The following is a 21,343-nucleotide window of genomic DNA, read 5'->3' on the forward strand; positions in this document are numbered from 1 at the left end:
AAACACAAAAAAGTTCTATGTAATTTACCAATTATAATGGATATCTTTCTGTGATTTGTTAAAATATATATTTCTACTATTTATTCATTTTTTTCTTAGATTTTTTTGAAAAATAGCTACCTAAAACCCTGTCAAATGCTGGTCTCATCATCTTATTTCCAAACCCACTTTGTTCCCTATATGCCCTCTCTTGCTGAGTATCTGTACCTTAATTCAATGACTGACTGAATTTCTGTGCCCTGTAATCCCACACTCTCCTTTATTTAAAATTGGAAAAACTTTTCTCTCTTTTATTTTCATAGTTCTTAAAGTCTCTTTCAACATGTGGCTTTTCTCCCATAACTCTTACTTAATCATTTTCCATTGGTCTCAAATTCGGTGCCCCTATTAATGAGCAAGAGCATGTCTTTATTGTAGCCCTTCTCACAACAATCTGTAAATATGTGTGTACTTACCCACCATCTCTTTGAGAATGACATGACAGAATGGTGTCTGTCTTAACAAATAGTAACTGATTAGTGTTTGTGAATAAACGAATATGATTTTCTATCTCACCAGGACTTAAATAAATCACTCCAGTGAGACCAAAGGATTCATTCTGAGAGGAATAGACATCACAGTAGGCCAACCAATTTGAAAGTGCTTTCTAATATAAAATAAAAGCAATTACTTGATGATGATTTATGTCTTCCATTTTAGAAATGTGATTTAATGTAGCTACACATTATGTATACTATATTTAGTCATTTGATTCCAGTTTCATAATCGCTTTTATCACTGAGTACAAAATAAGTGGTGAAGGGCTTTAGGTCTTTAGGATAGTAGTTTTGCAGTCTCTCTACTGTATTCAGAAATAATTACAGCATTTTACAATTCATGGTTATTCAATTTCTACTCCTAACTGTTCAAATATTATCACATCTTCTCTACTCAGTTGAGAAGCATGAAGTGAACTTATTGTAAAGTATACTTTGGCAAACTTCAATTGCTACACAAGCCAAAGAGATAACACAACAAGTAAAGAGGGTCAAAGATCGGAAAATAGGGTTTGATGGTTAGAATGGGAAGGGTTTTGTTGGTAAACTGCTCTCGCCACACACCCAAAAGCTCGGGTGCTGCCCAGCTCTGGCCTGTCCTTTTTATGTGAAAGTTTGAACCCAACATTGAAAAGACCTTCTGGTTGGTTTTCTAGAATATCCAGAAACTAAGATTTTTTTCATTTTTGTAGAATTTTCCGACTTTTAAGATGGTATGTTACCAAGGGAAACACCGTCAGACAATATCTAGCTAGGTTATGTTCTTTAGTTCCTATATAAAGACCAGTGAAAGAACCAAAAAAAGTCCTCAAAATTACATTTCTGATAGGTGATAAATAAATACTTAGCATGTATATGGAGTTACTGATTTAACAAATCATTTCCTGACTTCAGTCTGTGTCGTTGATTATAAAACAATATGATCACATAAATCAATTTTAAAGACAGATTCATCTATACTGGAAAATAATTTATTTCTAAATAGTTTTAAATCAAGTCAATATTTTCTTATGTCAATGAGTTTCCTTATAGATCGGAGTAATGGCATCATTTAATTGTGCTTCAAAGTTCTATGGTGTGTGTTTTTCCATGTGTGTGTTTTCTCAATTCTTATTGTTTTATTGTGGTAAGAACAACTGAAATAAAATTTACCTTCTTAACAGATTTTTAAAAGTACAGTCGACCTTTGAACAGCATAGGTTTGAACTGTGCAGACCACTTATACATAGACCTTTCAATAAATGTATTGGAAACATTTTTTGAGATTTGCGACAATATGAAGAAACCTGCAGATAAACAACACAGCTTAGAAATTAGAAAATGTTAAGATACAGATATATCATGAATAAATAAAATATATATAGATGCTAAACTATTTTATAATTTGCTACAACAAAATATGCACAAATCTATTATTAAAAGTTAAAATTTGTCAAACTTTACACAGAAAAACTCTTATAGATTTTCCATGATGCCATTTGCAGTCAAGAGAAATGCAACCAAATGTAAGGATACAGTATTAAGTCATAACTGAATAAAATTAACTGTAGTGCATATTTTACTGCTGTAAAAATTCTGTAACCATCTCCTGTTGTTATTGCAGTAAGCTCAAGTGTTGAGAGTATTTACTTAAAATGCCACGTGTCATTCATCATCTCCATGTGAGTGGTTTTCATCACTCTCCAGTAAGTGATGAATCACTTTAAAAAGTGAACTCCTAGGGTTCCTGTGTAGTTTTCATTTTATTTAGTGCAATGCCATAAACCTTAAATAACACTGTATGAGCCACGTGAAGTGCCACTAGTGATGCTGGAAGTGCTCCAAGAAGCACAGAAACGTCATGATATTACAAGAAAAAGCCAAATTGTTTAATATGTACTGTAGTTTGAGATCTGCAGCTGGCCACTGTTTCAATATAAATGTACCAGTAGAAGGACCATTGTAAACACACACACACACACACACACACACACACACACACACACACACACACACAGAGAGAAATGGAGCAACATGAAGTCTCACTGCAGCTACACCAGGGGGCAAAAAAACCTGTGCTTTTAGTGAAATAGTTTTTATCTCATATTGAAAATGCAGCTTTTATGTAGGTGCAACATTGCTATTAAATTAGACATGGAATCATCCCAAATGCAGATCAAGGATAGACTGGATAAAGAAAATGTGCTACATATACACCACAGAATACTATGCAGCCATAAAAAGGAATGAGATCATGTCCTTTGCAGGGACATGGATGAAGCTGGAAGCCTTTATCCTCAGCAAACTAACAGGAACAGAAAACCAAACACTACATGTTTTCACTCATAAACGGGTACTGAAAAATGAGAATATGTGGACACAGGGAGGGGAACAACACATACCGAGGCCTGTCAAGGAGTGGGCACAGCAGGAGGGAGAGCATCAGAAAAAATAACTAATGCATGCTGGGATTAATACCTTGGAGAATGGTTGATAGGTGCAGCAGACTACCCTGGCACATGTTTACCTATGTAACAAATCTGCACATCCTGCACATGTATCCTGGAACTTAAATTAAATTAAAAAATTTCTAAAAGCATACCTGTTAGACTTAAACACTATTTGAGAAGAAGTGAAGTCATTATATCACGACTTAAAGCAAAAGGAAAGTGCAGGATTTAAAGCTGGAGAATTTAATGTCACTAAAGGATAATGTGAAAATTTTAGAAAGAGATTTGTCTCAGCATCAAGATAACTGGAGAAGCAGCTTCTGCGAATCAGGAGGCAACAGAAATGTTCTAGATAGCATTAAGAAAATCACTGACAAGAAAGGACATCTACCGGAACAGGTTTTTAATTAGATGAAAGTTCCCTATTCTGGAAAAAAAAATGCCACAACGTACACTTATTAATAAGGAAGATACGTGAGCACCAGGATTTAAGGAGGAAGGGATAGGCTAACTGATGTTCTGTGCAAATGCAGTGAGGTTTATGATCAGAACTGTTCTTACCTATGCAACTGCTAATCCCTAAGCCTTGAAAAGGAAAGATGAAAAATAATTGTTAGTCTTTGGGTGGTACTCCAAGAAGCCCTGAACAGTAAGAACATTTTTTTTTTTTACTGAAAAGTTCTGACAGTTTCCATTGATACTTTGTTCCTCAAGACAAGGAGTATGTTGGCAGAAAGGGTTTGCTTTTTAAAGTTCTTTTGGTAATAGACAATGCTCTTGGTCATCCAGAACTCCATTAATTGAATACTGAAGGTACTGAAGTGGTCTGCTTTACCCCAAACACAATTCTCTAATTCAGCCTATAGATCTGAGGTTGTAAGGACATTTAAGGCTCATTACACGTTACACTATAGAAAGTATTGTTGATACTGTAGAAGAGAACTCCTATAGAGAGAACGTTATAAAAATCTGAAAGGATTACACCATTGAAGTTGCCATCATCTTTATAGAAAAAGCCACAAAAAGCCGTCAAGCAGGAAACAAAATTCTACTGGAGAAAACTGTATCCTGATGTAGTGCATAACTTCATAGGATTCACAACATGGTCATTCAAGGAAATTACGAAGAGATTGTGGATATGGCAAATAAAGACGTGAATAATTTCAAAAGATGGATCTTAGAGACATTCAAGAGCTAATTGGCACCACACCAGAGGAATTAGCAGAAGACTACTTGATGAAGAGAAGTCCTTCTAAACTGGTCTCAGATGATGAGGAAAAAACCTAGAAGAATCAGTGTCAGAAACAAGTTGACATTAGACAGTCCAGCAGAAGTGTTCTGATTATTCAAGACTGTTTTGACATCTTTTACAACATGAAACCTTCTGCAATGTGGGCACTGAAACAAAAGCAAACAGTGGAAGAAGTATTGGTATCATATATAAATGTTTTTAGAGAAATGATTAAACAACAAAGTCAAATAGCAATTTCGATGTATTTCTGTAAAGGTACACGGTGTGTACCTGCCTTTCCTGTCTTGCTTTTTACCCCGTCTGCTGCCTCCACCTCTACCACCCTACAGAAAGCAAGAACAATGCCTTCCCTCCCTCCTCCACTTACTCAATGTGAAGAGATGAGGATGAAAAGCTTTATGAGACCCACTTTTATTTAGTGAATAGTAAATATATTTCCTTGTGATTTTCTAAACATCATTTTCTCTAGCTTACTTTATAGTAAGAATACAGTCTATAATACATATAACATGCAAAATATATGTTGACTGTTTATGCTATTGGTAAGATTTCTGGTCAACAGTAGGCTATCAGTAGCTATGTTTTGGGGGAACCAACAGTTATAGACAGATTGCCAACTGTGTGCGAGATCAGCCACCATAAATCCCATGTTATCCAAAGGCCAACTGTACAATACAGTATTATTAACTATAGGCGCAATGTTGTACGGCAGATCTCTAGAACTTACTCATTTTGTATAACTGAAACTTTACACCCATTGACTAGCAACTCCCTATTTCCACTTTCACTCAACCACTGGAAATCACCATTCTACTTTCTGCTTTCATGAGTTTGACTCTTTTATATGCCTCACATTAATGTAATCACTCGATATTTATTCTTCTGTGATGGGCTTATTTCACTTAGCATAATGTCAGCAAAGTTCACACATGTTATCACATATTGCAGGATTTATTTTCAAGACTGAAGAGTATTCCATTGTATGTATTTATCATATTTTCTTAATTTATTCATCTTTCAGTAGTCATTGGGTTGTTTTCATATCAAAGCTGTTGTGAAGAGGGTTGAAGTGAACATGCAAGTGCAAATATCTCTGAGATCCTGATTTCAATTCTTTTGAATATACACCCAGAAGTGAGGTTGCTGCATCATGTAGTAGTTCTATATTTAATTTTTTCAGGAATCTTCATACTGTTTTTTATCCTGGCTGCACCATTTTGCATTCTACCAACAGTTTGTAAGTGTTCAAATATTTCCATATCCTTGTCAACATTTTTTCTTATTCTTTTATTTTTTTGATAATAGCCATCCTAATGGGTATATGGTGACATCTAATTGTGCTTTTGATTTTCATTACCCTGATAATAAGCGATGTTGAACATCTTTTCATATCCCTGTTGTTATTTCTGTGCCTTCTTGGGAGAAATTTCTATTCAGGTCTTTAGCCTATTCTTAAATCAGATTATTTTTATTTTTTTGCTATGGAGTTATAAGCATGTCTTATATCTTTGAGAAATTAACCGCTTATCACATATACACTTTGCAAATAAATTTTCATATATTCTGTATGCCTTTTTACTCTACTGATTGTTTATTTTGCAGGGCAGAAGCTTTTTAGTTTGATGGATTTCCATTAGTTTAATTTTGCCTCTGTTGCCTGTGCTTTTGGTGTTATGTCCATGAAATTGTTGACATGACCAATTTAATGAAACTATTTCCCTCGGTTTTATTCTAGGAGTTTTAGTTTCTGGTTTTGAATTTTAGTCTTCAAAGCAGTTCGAGTTGATTTTTTTTTGTTATATGTAAGATAAGAGTATAACTTCATGTAAATATCCAATTTTCTCAACACCATTGTCGGAGAAACAAACATTTCAGCATTGTGGCCCCTTGTCAAAGATCAGATGACTGTATATATTTATCTGAGCTCTCTCTTCTATTCTACTGGTTTCTATATCCACCTTTGTGCCAGTACCATACTGTATTAATACTTTAGCTTTGGAAAGAATTTATAATCAGGAAGTGTGAGCTATCAGCTTTGTTTCTTCTCAAGGTTGCTTGGCTATTTGATGTCATTTTTTGGTTTCATATGAACTTTAGGGTTATTTTTTATATTTTTGTAAAAGTGTCCTTGGGATTTTGATAGGTATTGCATTGAATCTGTAGATATATTTAGGTAGTATGGACATTTAACATTATTAGATTCATTAGTCCATGCACACAGGATATATCTTTCTGTTTGTGGCTTCTTCGATCTGTTTCATCAATGTTTTGAAGTATTCAGTGTACAAGTCTTTCGCCTGCTTAGTTACATTTATCATGTTTTATTTCTTTTTATTTAATTATGAGTGAGATTGTTTTCCCAATTTCCTTTTCAGATAGTTATTTGTTAGTGAATAGAAAGGCAATGCATTTCTTATGACTTTTTTATCTTGCAACTTTACAAAACTTGTCTATTTAATTTTAACTGTGTGTGTGTGTGTGTGTGTGTGTGTGTGTGTGTGTGTATGAAGTCTAGGATTTCCTATGTATAAAGTCATCATCTGCAAATAGGGACAATTTTACTTCTTCCTTTCTAGTTTGATGCCTTTTATTATTATTTTTTCTTGACTATTAGCTCTGGCATACAATTCCAGGGCTATGTTGAATGTAATTGGTGAGAATAGTCATCCTTTCCTTTTTCCTAAAAGCTTTCAGTTTTTCACTCTTGAATTTGATGTCCGCTATGGGTTTCTCATGTATGGCCATGATTATGTTGAGCAAATTTCCCTCCATTACTAGCTTGTAGGAAGTTTTTATAATGAGAGTGTTGAATTTTATCAAATGCTTTTTTGAAATTTACTGATATGATTGTGTGATTTTGTCTTTTATTATGTTAATACAGTTTATTACATTGATTGATTTTTGTGTGTTGAACTTGGCATTTCAGGTATAAATCCAACTTGGTTATGGCATAATATCCTTTTAATGTGATCTCAAATTGGGTTTGGTAGTATTTTCTTGAGGATTCTTTGCATCTGTATTCATCAGAGATATTGGCTTGTAGGTTTCTTTTGATGATTTTTGTCTCGCTTTGATATCAGGGCAATGCTGGCCTCATGAAATGAGTTTGAAGGTGTTCCTTCCTTTCAATTTTTGGCAAGAAGTTGAGAAGGATTGTCATTAATTTTTTCTTTAAATGTTTCTAACACTCACTAGTAAAGCCATCTGGTCCTCAGCTTTTTGTTGTTTAGAGGTTGTTGATTAGTGATTTCAGCTTTTTACTATTTGTAGGTCTATTCAGACTTTCTTCATGATGTAGTCATGGTGGGTTTTTTTTTTTTTTGTATCTAGGAATTTATTCATTCCTTCTCAGTTATTTAATTTTTTATATATAATTGTGCATAGTAATCTCTTATGATTATTTTATTTCTGTGATATTAGTTATAATTTCTCTGCATTCTTTTCTTATTTTAGTTGAACCTTCTCTCTTTTTCTTAGTCTAAAGTTCATCGATTTTGTTCACTTTTTGAAAAACATTTCAACTCTTAGTTGTGTTGATTTTTTTCTATTCTTTATTTTATTTGCTCATTTTCTAACCTTTTCTTTCTGCTAACTTTGGGCTCAATTTGGTTTGCTTTTTATGGTTTCTTGAAGTTTACAGTTATGTTTATTTGACATCATTCTTTTTTTTTTACTGCTGTAATTACGTAAAATGTATTGGTATTTATTGACAATAAACAATTTCCCAGATGCTTCTAGTGACCAGAAATTAGAGAAGTTAACCTCTGAATATAGTCTACAGGAATAAAACTCACTCTGCTAACGTAGGATTTATCATTATAAACTTCCCTCTTACTGCTGCTCTTGTTGCATCTCATGTTTTCTAATATTATGTTTTCAGTCTCATTTGTCTCAAAATATTTTCTAAATACCCTTTTGGTTGATTTGAACAATCAATTTTTCAAAGATGTGCTGTTTAATATGCACATTTATGTGAAATTTCCAGTTTTGCTTCTGCTATTGATTTCCAGTTTTATTCCATTGTGATTGCAAAAGATAATTAGTAGGATTTTATTCTTAAATTTGTTAAGACTTGTGTGGTGTTACATGTGATCTAACTAAAAATTCTTCCATTTCTGCTTGAGAAGAATGTGTATTCTACTGTTAATGAATAAAGTGCTCACTGTCAGTTGGGTCCAATTGATCTATAATGTTGTTCTCTGTTTCCTCATTGATATTCTCCCTGGGTGTTCTATTGTAACTAAAAGTGGAGATATTTAGGTCCCCTACTATTACAGTCAGCCTATTATGGAGGGCCACTGCATGTCACCATTTTATATAAGGGACTTGAGTGTCTTTGTATTTTAGTATCCATGGAGGGTACTGGAACCAATTCCCCACGGGTACCAAGAGATGACTGTATTTTATTCCTCTATATTTCTTCCTTCAGTTCTGTCCATGTTTGCTTCATATATTTATATTCTCTGAGGTTGAGTCTATAATATATCTATAATTGTATCTTCCTGGTGAATTAACTTTTTAAAATCATTTTATAATGTCAATTTTTGTTTCTTGAGACAGTTTTGATGTAAAATTTATTTTGTCTAATATATGTATATCTACCCCTGTCTTATTTTGGTTACCATTTGTATTGAATGCCTTTTTCCAGCCCTTCATTTTCAGCCTATGTGTGTTATTATATCTAAAGTGAGTCTCTTAGAGACAGCAGGTAGTTGTATCTTGTTTTATCCACTCTCTATCTTTTGTTTGGAGAATTTAATCCATTTATATTTAGAGTAATTATTGATAAAGAAGGATTAACTTTTCTATTTTTAAACTGTTTTCCTGTGTCTTGCAGTGATTTTCCCCTCTTTTCCTGTTGTGCTGTTTTTCTTTCTGGTTTGTTGATTTTTGTAATCATACATTTATTTGTTTTTCCTTTTTTGCTACTTCTATAAACATTTTCTGGGTATCATGGGACTTACATAAAATATAATAGTCTCTTTTAAGCTGATAATAAATCAACTTTCATTGCATAGAAAAATTCTACACTTATTAGCCTGCTCATACTTTATCTTAAGGAAGTCATAGTTTACATCGATCTATATTGTGTATCCATAAATATATTTTAGATATACTTATTTTAACGCTTTTGTCACTTAAATTTTTATAATAGAATTAAAATAATTTGCCCACAATTGATATACTAATATATTAATCTGTAATTGTCTATGTATTTGCATTTCCAATGACTTTTGTCCTTTGAATGCCTTATATTGCTATTTGGCGTCATTTTGTATTAAGTAGAAAATTTCCCTTTATTTATTTTATTTTTTTTTACACAGGTTTATGGGTTTAGTATTCCCTCAACTTTTGTTTGTCAGGGGGTTTTATGTCTCTTTTTTTTTTTTACTACACAGGTACATATTGTTTTTGTTTATTTTTTAAATTTTAAATTCTTAATTTTCGTGGGTACATAATAGTTGTATATATTTATGGGCACATGAGCTATTTTGATAAATACATGTAATGTGTAATAATCACATCATGCAAAATGGGGTATCCATCCCCTCAAGCATTTAATCTTTATGTTATAAACAATTCAGTTATACTCTTTTAGTTATTTTAATATGTACAATTAAATTATTCTTAACTATAGTCACCCAGGTGTGCCATCAATAAATCTTATTCATCCATCCTAACTACTATTTTTGTACCCATTAACCATCTCCACTTTCCCCCCAAACCCCTACTGCACTTACCACCCTCTGGTAACCATTCTTCTACTCTATCTCCATGAATTGAATTGTTTTGATGTTTAGATTCCATAAATAAGTGAGAAAATATGATATTTGACTTTCTGTCCCTGGCCTATTTTACTTAATGTAATGACCTCTATTTCCATCCATTGTGTTGCAAATGACTGGATCTCATTCATATTTATGGCTGAATAGTACTCCATTGTGTATATGTATAGTATTTTCACTTTATCTGGTGTTAGTTGCAGGTTGCTTCCAAATCTTGGCTATTGTAAATAGTGCTAAATCAAAAGTAGGAGTGCGGTTATCTCTACAATATATTGATTTATTTTCTTTGGGATATATACTAAGTAGTGGAATTGCTGGATTGTATGGTAGATTTATTTTTAGTTTTTTGAGGAACCTCCAAACTGTTCTCCAGCATGGTTGTACTAATTTACATTCCCACCAACAGTGTGCCAGGGTTACCTTTTTTCCACGTGTTCATCAGCATTTGTTATTGCCTTTCTTTTGGATATAAACCATTTTAACTTCAGTGAGATATCTTATTGTAGTTATCTGATGATCAATGATGTTGAGTATCTTTTCATATGTTTGTTTATCATTTGTATGCCTTCTTTCGAGAAATGTCCATTCAAACCATTGGCCCATTTTTTTAATGGATTATTAGATTTTTTCCTATAGCGTTGTTTGACCTTCTTATATATTCTGGTGATTAACCTCTTGCCAGATGAGTAGTGTGCAAATATTTTTGCTTATTCTGTGGGTTGTCTCTTTACTTTATTGGTAGTTTCCTTTGCTTTACAGAAGCTTTTAACTCAATGGAATCCCATTTGGCCATTTTTGCTTGTATTTCCTGTGCTTGTGAAGTATTACTCAGAAATTTTTTGCCCATCCTAATGTTCTGAAGATTTTCCTTAAGATTTTCTTATAATAGTTTCATAGTTTGAGGTCTTAGATTTACGTCTTCAATGCATTTTGATTTTATTTTTTTATATGGCAAGAGATAAGGGTTGAGTTTCATTCTTCTGCATATAGTTATGCAGTTTTCTGAGCACCATTATTGAAGAGACAATCTTTCCCCAGTATGTGTTCTTTGGCACCTTTGTTAAAAATCAGTTTTCTCTAGGTGTGTGGATTTGTTTCTGGGTTATCTATTCTTTTCCATTGGTCTATGTATCTGTTTTTATGCCAGTACCATGCTGTTTTGGTTAGTGTAGCTCTGTAGAATAATTTGAAGTGTGATAATGTGATTCCTTCAGTTTTGTTCTTTTCTGCACAGGATATCTTTGCCTATTCTGTGTCTTTTGTGATTCTATGTAAATTTTAAGATTTTTTTTTTCGGTTTCTGTGAAGAATGTCATCAACATTATAATAGAGACTGCATTGAATCTGTAGATTGTTTTGGGTAGTATGGACATTTTAACCACATTGATTCTTCCAATGCGTGAACATGGAATGTAATTCCATTTTTCTGTCTTGATTTCAATTTCTATCCTCAGTGTTTTAAAGTTTTCATTGTTGAGATATTTCCCTTTAGTTAAGTAGACCTCCACACATTTAATTTTTTTGTGACCATTGTAAATGGGATTTAATTATTGTATTCAGATTGTTCACTATTGACATATAGAAATGGTACTAATTTTTATATGTTGATTTTGTATCCTGCAATTTGACTAAATTTGTTTAACAGTTCTAATAGTTTTCTTTTTCTTTGGTGGGGTCTTAGATTTTTCCAAATATATGATTATATCACCTGTAAACAAGGATAATTTGACTTCTTTTCCTTTTGGATGCCCTGTATATCTTTCTCTTGTCTAATTGCTCTAGCTAGGTCTTCCAGTATGATGTTGAATAACAGTGGTGAAACTGGTTGGACTGGTCATATTCCAGATATTAGAAAAAAGATTTCAGTTTTTGCCCACTCAGTATGCTACTAGCTCTGTGGGCCTGTTATCTGTGACTTTTATTACATTTGGGTATATTCCTTGTATATCCAGCTTTTTGATGGTTTTTACCATGAAACATTGTTTAATTTTATCAAATGATTTTTTAGCTTTCATTGAAATGATTATATGGATTTTATCCTTCACTCTATTGATATCTGTGTCATGATTGATTTGCATGTGTTAAACCATTCTTATATCCCTGGGATAAATCCAACTTGGTCATGATGAGGATCTTTTTAATGTATTATTTAATTTGGTTTGCTAGCAGTATGTTGAGGACTTCTGAATCAATATTCATGAGAGATACTGGCTTGTAGTTTTCTTTCTTTGATATGTGTTTGTCTGGTTTTCGTAGCAGGGTAATTCCGACCTTGTCTTAGGTTGGTTTTGCCACTAAAATGAATGGCAAATACTGCAGTTACTTTTGCACCAACCTAATAGAATGAGTTTAGAAATATTGTCTCCTTATCTATATTTTATAATAGTTTGAGCAGAATTGATATTAATTGTTCTTTAAATGTTTGGTAGAATTCAGCAGTGAACCCAGCAGGTCCTTAACTTTTCTTTACTAGGAGACTTTTAATTACAGCTTTAATTTCATTACTTGTTATCGGTCTGTTCAGGTCTTGGATCTCAGTTCAGTCTTGATAGGTTTCATATATTTAGGAATTTATTCATTTCCTCTTGATTTTTCAATTTATTGACATATGTTTGCTCATGGTAGCCTCTAGTGGACCTTTAAATTTCTGCAATATCATTTGTAATGTATTCTTTTTCATCTCTGATTTTACATATCTGGGTCTTTTCACATCAGTCTGGATAAATTTCTGTCAATTGTATTTATGTTTTCAAAAAACAGATTTTTTGTATTATTCATCTTTTGCACTGTTTTCTTTATCTCACATTTATTTATTTCTTCTTTCATCTTTATTATTTATTTTCTTCCATTAATTTTGGGTTTAGTTTGCTCTTGTTTTTCTAGTTCTTCAAAATGTATCATTAGATTAATTATTTGAAGTTTTTCTTCTTTTTGATGTGAGCACTTAAAGGTATGAATTTCTCTCTTGGTACTACTTTTACTGTATCTCCTAGGTTTTGGTATGTGCTTCCATTATCATTCATTTCAAGAAATTTTTCAATTTCCTTTGTAATTTGTTCATTGACCCCCTGGTCATTCAGGGGCATATTGTTTAATTTCCATGTGTTTGAATAGTTTCCAAAATTCCTCTTGTTATTGATTTCTAGTTTTATTCTGCTGTGGCCAGAGAAGATGCTTGATGTGATTGCTTTTTTTTCCTTAATGTTTTAAGACTTCTTTTGTGACCTAATATATCATCTCTCTTTAAGAATGATTCATTTGCTGATGAGAGAAAATGTTTATTTTGGAGCCCTTGAATAAAATATTCTGTAAATATGTACTAGGTCCACTTGTTCCATAGCTCAGGTTAAGCCTGTTTCTTTCTTGATTTTCTGTCTAATAGATTTTTTCAATGCTGAAAGTGAGTTGTTGATATTTCTGGCTATTATTATATTGAAGTCTGTCTCTCTCTTTCACCCTAATAATATTTGCTTTATATTTCTTGGTGCTTCAGTGTTGGGTGCATATATATTTACAATCCGTTTATTCCCTTGCCTAATTGAACCACTTGTTATTACATAATGACATTATTTGTCTCTTCTTTCAGTTTTGTCTTGAAATCTGTTTTGTCTGATGTAAGTATAGCAACATTGGCATGTAATAACATCTTTTGCCATCCCTTCATTTTCAGCCTGTGTTTATGGTGAATTATGTTTCTTGTAGGCAACAGATCATTAGGTCTTGTTATATCACCCATTCAGACACTCTATTTCTTTTGATTGGAGACTGTAGTTAATTTACATTCAATTTTATTAATAGGTGGGGACTTACTCCTGCTATCTTGTTATTTGTTTTCTTATGGTTTTGGGGTCTTCTCTTCTCCCTTCTTGTCTTTCTTTTAGTGAAGGTCATTTTCTCTAATGGAATAATTTAATTTCTTCCTTTTATTTTTTAGTTTTTGGTCTGTCATAAGTATTTTGATTTGAGATTACCATGAGGCATGCACATACTTATTTATAACCCATTATTTTAAACTGATAATAGCTTAAGATGAATGCATAAAGAAAAAATGCAAAAAAAAAAAAAAAAGAAAAACTAATAGGCTGGGCACAGTGGCTCATGCCTGTAATCCCAGCACTTTGGGAGGCAGAGGCAGGTGTCACCAGAGGTCAAAAGTTCAAGACCAGCCTTGCCAACATGGTGAAATCTCATCTCTACTAAAAATACAAAAATTAGCCAAGTGTGGTGGCAGGCGTCTGTAGTCTCAGCTACTCAGGAGGCTGAGTCAGGAGAATCTCATGAAGGTGGAGGTTGCAGTGAGCTGAGATCGCACCACTGCACTCTAGCCTGGGTGACAAGAGCAAGACTCTGTCTCAAAAAAAAAAAAAAAAAAAAAAAAAGAAAACTGATAAAACCTCTATACTACAACATCATCCTCTTATGTTTAAGCATTTTTTTTTTGTTTCTCTTTGGATCTTATTTACTGTGTATATCTCAAAAAGATTTGTAGTTACTATTTTTTATTGTTTCATCACTTAGTCTTTCTACTTGAGTAGTTTGCACACCATAATTACAGCAGTATAATATTCAGTATTTTTCTGTGTGCCTACTTTTGACACTCAGTTTTTTAACTTTGGATGATTTCTTCTAGCTCATTAACATTATTTTCTTTTAGATTTTAGAACTCCCCTTAGCATTTCTTATAGGACAATCCTGGAGTGCATAAAATCCCCCAGTCTTCTTTTTATTAATCTGGGAAGGTCTTTATTTCTTGTGTTTGAATTATATTTTTGCTGGACATAATATTCTAGGGTAAAAGTGTTTTTCTTTCTTTATCCTTCACATTTGAGAGTTGGGTTGCTAAGTGCCTTGAGGTACTCTTCTTCAGGTTATATTTGCTTGGTTTTCATTAACATTCTTGTACTTGAATGTTGATATTTTCTCTAGGTTTGAAAAGTTCTGTAATGTTATCCCTTTGAATAAACTTTCTGCCCTTTCTCTATCTCCCTTTTAAGGTAAATAACTCTTAGTTTTGCCCTTTTGAGGTTATTTTCTGTATCTTTTAGGTGTGCATCATTCTTTATTCTTTTGTCTCTTGTGACTGTGTAATTTCAAACAGCCTATCTTCAAGCTCATTATTCTTTCTTTTGCTTGATCAGTTCTGCTCGTAAGAGACTCTGAAGCATTCTTTAGTATGTCAGTTGAAGTTTTCAACTCTTAAATTTGTTCTTGATGGATTTTAATAATTTTAGTCTCTTTCCTTTGTTTTGAGAATTTTTTTATTTTTAATTTTTTGAGTATATAATAGGTGTATATATTTGTGGGGTACATAAGATGTTTTGATACAGGCATGCAATATGAAATAAACACATCATGGATAATGGGGTATTAAGCCCTCCAGCATTTATCCTTTGAGATACAAATAATCTAACTACATTCATTAAGTTATTTTAAAATATAAAATTAATTTATTATTTACTATAGTCACCCTATTGTACTATCAAATAGTAGGTCTTATTCCTTCTATTTTTTTTGTACTGATCAACTGTCCCCACCTCCCACCTCCAATCCTCTACTACCCTTCCCAGCTTCTGGCAACATCCTTCTTCTCATTATGCCTACAAGTTCAATTGATTTGATTTTTAGATCCCACAAATAAGTGAGAGCATGTGATGTTTGTCTTTCTGTACCTGGCTTACTTCACTTAACGTAACAATCTCCAGTTATCTCCATGTTGATGTAAATGACTGGATCTCATTCTTTTTATGGCTGTATTGTACTCCATATGTGCCAAATCTTTTTTATGAATTCATCTATTGATGGACACTTAGGTTCCTTCCCAATCATAGCTATTGCAAACAGTGCCACAACAAACATAGGAGTGCAGATATGTCTTAAATATATTGATTCCCTTTCTTTTAGGTATATACCCAGCAGTGGGATTGTTAAATCATATAGTAGCCCAATTTTGAGTATTTTGAGGAAACTCAAAACTGTTATCCATAGTGGTTGTACTAGTTTACATTAATACCAACAGTGTATGAAGGTTCGTTTCTTTTTCTCTATGTTCTCACCAGTGTTTGTTATTGCCTGCCTTTTGAATAAAAACCATTTTAACAGGGTGAGATATATCATTCATCAGATATCTCATTGTAGTTTTGATTTCCATTTCTCTGATGATTAATGATGTTGAACACCTTTTCATTTGCATGTTTGTCATTTGTATATCTTCTTTTGGGAAATGTCTATTCAAGTCTTTTGCCCTCGTTTTGATCAGATTATTAGAATTTTTTCTATAGAGTTTTTTGAGCTCTTTATATATTCAGGTTATTAATCCCTTGTCAGAGGGGGAGTTTGTAAATATTTTCTCCCATTGCATAAGTTGTCTCCTCACTTTTCTGGTTGTGTCTTTTGCTGTGTGAAGCTTTTTAACTTGATGCGATCCCATTTGTGTATTTTTATTTTGGTCACTTGTGTTTATCAGGTATTGCTCAATAACTTTTTTCGCCCAGACTAATGTCCTGATGATTTTCACCAGTATTTTCTTATAGTAGTTTCATAGTTTGAAGTCTTAGATGTATGTCTTTAATCAATTTTGATTTGATTTTTGCATATGGTGAGAGACAGGGGCCTGGTTTTATTCTTCTGCTTATGGATATCCCATTTTCTCAGCACCATTTATTAAACAGACTGTCTTTTCCTCAGTGCACACTTTTGGCACCTTTTTCTAAAACGAATTAACTGTAGTTGTGTGGATTCTGGATTCTCTATTTTGTTCCACTGGTCTATGTATTTGTTTTTATGCCAGTAGCATAGTGCATGTTGTTTGGTCTCCATAGCTCTGTAGTAAAATTTGAAGTCAGATAATAGGATTCCTCCAGATTTTTTTTTTCCTTAGGATAACTTTGGCTATTCTGTGTCTTTGTGTTGCATATGAACTTCAGATTTGATTTTTCTATTTCTGTGAAGAATATTATTGTTATTTTGATAGAGATTGCATTGAATCAGTAGATTGCTTTGGGTAGTATGGACACTGAAACAACATTAATTCTTCCAATCCATGGACATAGAATATTTTTTCAATTTTTGTTGCCCTCCTTAATTTCTTTCATCAATGTTTTAAAGTTTTCATTATAGAGATCTTTCACTTCTTTTGTTAAATTAATTCCAAAGTATTTGTGTCTATTGTAAATGGGATTACTTTTTTATTTCTTTTTCAAATTGTTCACTGTTAACATATAGAAATGGTACTGGTTTCTATGTTGTTTTTATACTGTGCAACTTAACTAAATTTGTTTATTGGGTTGAGTAGCTTCCTTGTAGCATCTTTAGGTTTTTCTACATTTTAGATCATATCATATGCAAACAACTGTAATTTGACTTCTTCCTTTCCAATTTGGATGCCTTTTATATCTTTGTTGTCCGATTGCTCTAGCTAGGACTTCCAGTATACTATGATGAGTAAAAATGGTGAAAATGGACATCCTGGTAGTGTTACAGATTATAGAGGAAAGGCTTTCAGTTTTCCCCTTTCAGTATGATACTAGCTGTAGGTCTGTCACATATGGCTTTTATTATGTTGGGCTATGTTTCTTCTATCCTCAGTTTTTTTAAGGTGTTTTATTATGCAGTAATGTTAAATTTTACCAAATGCTTTTTCATCATCAGTTGAAATGACCACATGATTTTTATGTTTGATGCTGTTGATACAATGTGTCCGGTTGATTTATTTCCATATATTGAACCATCCTCACCTTCCTGGGATAAATGCCACTTGGTCATGGTGAATGATCATTTTAATATATTGTTGAATTTGGTTTGTTAGGATTTTGTTGAGGATTTTTGCATAATTACTCATCAGAGTTATTGGCCTGTAGTTTCCCTTTCTTGATATGTGTTTCTCTGGTCATGGTATGAGGGTAATACTGGCCTCATAGAATGAATTTTGAAGTATTCCCTCTTCCTTTATTTTTTGGAATAGTTTGAGTAGTATTGGTATTCATTATTTTATTCTCTTTGTTAAATGTATCTGATAGAATTCTGGATTCCTTCTCTGTGTCATCTTGAATTTCTTTGAGTTTCCTCAGAACAGCCATGTTGAAATCTGTCTGAAAGAACACATACGTCTGTTTCACCAGGATTAGTTCTTAGTGCCTTATTTAATTTAGTTGGTGAGGTCATGTTTCTCTGGCTGACCTTGGTGCTCATAAATGTTCACTGTTGTCTGGGCCTTGATGAGTTAGATATTTATTGTAGTTTTTGCAGTCTAGGTTTGCTTTTACCCATCCATCTTGAGTTTGCTTCCTAGTTATTTGAAGTGACTTAGGTCCCATGATCAGTGATACTGTGGTTTGTGCAGTCTTATAGAGGTACTGCCTTGGTGGCCTCAGATAAGATCCAGACGAATTTTCTCAATTACTAGACAAAGACTCCTGTTCTTTTCCTCTATATTCTCCGAAACAATGAAATCTCTCTCTTTCTGTACTGAGCTGCCTAGAACTTGAGGCTCAGTGATGCAAGCACCCTTTTGCCCACCACATTTTCAGACAACAATGAGGATTCATATTTTTTCCATGAATAGTTATTAAGTGATCCATGGGCTTAAGACTCCAATGATGACAGCTGTCCAGTCATGAAACCTGAAAAGTCACCAAGTACACACAATCTCAGGAAATGAGAACAACGTCATGACTGATTTCTGGCCCACAGCAACTGCAAGATGTCATCAAATGTTAGACTGATTCTAGTTTCAGAGATAACAAAATACGAAAAGAAGAAATAGTGTCTTAGAATTTAGGATGTATACTTTACTTTATTCATCTATGGAGGACTGCAATCATTATCATTATTTCCCAGGACCTACTGTATTTCAAAATGATTTTTGACTGACTTCTTCTATTTATTCTAGGCACTATCAGGATAACTCCTAAGGACTCTCGTTGGGTTGGAGCTTGGTGGCTTGGTTTCCTTGTGTCTGGAATATTATCCATTATTTCTTCTATACCATTCTTTTTCCTGCTCTCAAATCCAAATAAACCACAGAAAGAAAGGAAAGTTTCACTATTTTTGCATGTGCTAAAAACAAATGATAAAAGGAATCAAATAGCTAATTTGACCAACCGAGGGAAAAATATTACCAAAAATGTGACCGGTAAGTAATTTACATTCATTGTCAAGTTGGAGTTGTTAATTTCAATGAAAGGGAGTAATGAGTATTCAAAAGTAATAAACCATACTGAAATCATCAAGAGTTAGCTTTCTGGCCGGGCGCGGTGGCTCAAGCCTGTAATCCCAGCACTTTGGGAGGCGGAGACGGGCAGATCACGAGGTCAGGAGATCAAGACCATCCTGGCTAACACGGTGAAACCCCATCTCTACTAAAAATACAAAAAACTAGCCGGGCGAGGTGGCGGGTGCCTGTAGTCCCAGCTACTCGGGAGGCTGAGGCAGGAGAATGGCGTAAACCCGGGAGGCGGAGCTTGCAGTGAGCTGAGATCCGGCCACTGCACTCCAGGCTGGCGACAGAGCGAGACTCTGACTCAAAAAAAAAAAAAAAAAAAAAAAGAGTTACCTTTCTTCTGCACTAAATTTAGCTGAATTATTTTTCTGAAAGTCATACTAAAGTTGACAAATATTTCTTGAGCACATAACAAGCAGACGTGGATTAGGATTTTGCTCTTGAGCAGGCAGAAACCAATCAAAGGCTACAAATAAAACATCAGTTCCTTATAAGCCAATGAGTATATATTCATTGTAATATTATGTAGTGTAAACTGTGAGGGTTAAAAAGATTATAATATTTCATTCATTCACTTATTCAACAAAAGGTACCAGCCACCACACTATGCCCTGGTGATAGAACATCACTTTTGTTTTTCAAAAACCTAGTGGATAATATTGAGAAGTATATAGATCATTGTAAAAAAGTATCTTAAGTAGTGGTAAGGTAATAATACTTAACTATTCTCAAGTGGAGAGATAGAATAAGGCGAAGGAATTCAGGAGAGGTTTCTCTGTAGTTAATTGGAGTAAGATTATTTTTCTTGCTAATCAAAATTATATATATGATTTAATTAAAATTATATATATGATTTTGTTAAGATTATATATATAATTTATATATATATATATAATTGTAGCTTATCTAAGTATTCAAAAATGAAGTGGAAGCAATAGTTTTAATTAAAGTAATTGAAGTCAGTAATGTGAATTAGGATACTTTACCACTTGATAGTGACTCCTCTTTTGAATATAAGCCCTGGCAGGCTAATGGAGAACCACTGAGAAGCAGTAATTGAGAGAATGATCTGGCAGCAGCCAGAGCAAAATATTTGAAATGGTAAGGTATTGACAGCGGTTTTCAGATCGGGACAAAATGGTGAAGTCGTAAAACCTAAAGTAGTGCAATCAGCACCTAAACTCTTGGCAAATGTTTCAAGTTTTTACTGAAGTAAGATTACAAACTTCCCAGGGTAACCCATGCTTTCCTTCTTGTCAGTTCTTTCACTTCCTGTTTGTTGTTGTTGTTATTGTCTCCTCTCTACTACACTAACCCAAGGGCAATGGGATGATGGAGCCTTGTGTATTCACTCATGAGAGTGGATTGTTCAATTTCAACTGCATTGGTAGCTTGAAATTGTCCATGGTAGGAGAATTTACCGCCATACATTACCATGGAAATTGAGAAATCCTACAAATCAAGTTTTCCAACCAACAAATCAGTTGTTAAACATTTACCAGCATACCACTGTTTTAAAAGTTTTGTAATTTAACCAGCATACTAAAAATAGAATATCAAGGAATTTTTATTTTGTGTATGCTATGTTTCTACTTTATCTAATCAAATCCATAATAACTAATGGATTTTCAAACCTGTAAGAGTCAGAGTTGACTGTTAATCCAAAAATAATAAAGAGGATAATGAAGATACAAAAATGGTACAATTGTAACATTGTCTATATTATGAGCTGGTGTTTTTGGCGGGGTAGTGATGTGAATTGTAAAGAGAATCTTAATTATTAACAAGTGCCTATTAGGAATGGATAACATACCTAAATACCTATAGTCAGAAGAAAAAATATATTAGATTTATTCTCTATGTTCTCGATTAAAACTAAGACTAATTGGGAAGTTTAGAACATTGGCCTAACAATTTTAAATATTGTTTATTCTTGCTATACATTTTCTTACCTCTTTTCTGTTCTGTGTCATTTCCTTAACTGTATTTTGTATTATTATAATCAGAGGAAACTATTTTTTAAAGAAACTACTGTTAGTACTGTTCATATCTAATGAAAATCTTTAGAGGTCTATAGAGAACAAGGTCTTTCAAAGCCCGTATCATCCATCTCTCAATAACCA

The 21,343-nt window shown here is 33.3% G+C and overlaps 1 pseudogene; it reads left to right on the forward strand.

Moving 5' to 3' along the window:
* The window catches only part of LOC102136968 (putative solute carrier organic anion transporter family member 1B7), a 79,850-nt pseudogene that overhangs the window by 8,763 nt on the left and 49,744 nt on the right, over nt 1-21,343 (forward strand).

Source organism: Macaca fascicularis, chromosome 11 (genome assembly GCF_037993035.2).
Source record: "Macaca fascicularis isolate 582-1 chromosome 11, T2T-MFA8v1.1".
In the NCBI taxonomy this organism is placed as follows: Eukaryota; Metazoa; Chordata; class Mammalia; order Primates; family Cercopithecidae; genus Macaca; species Macaca fascicularis.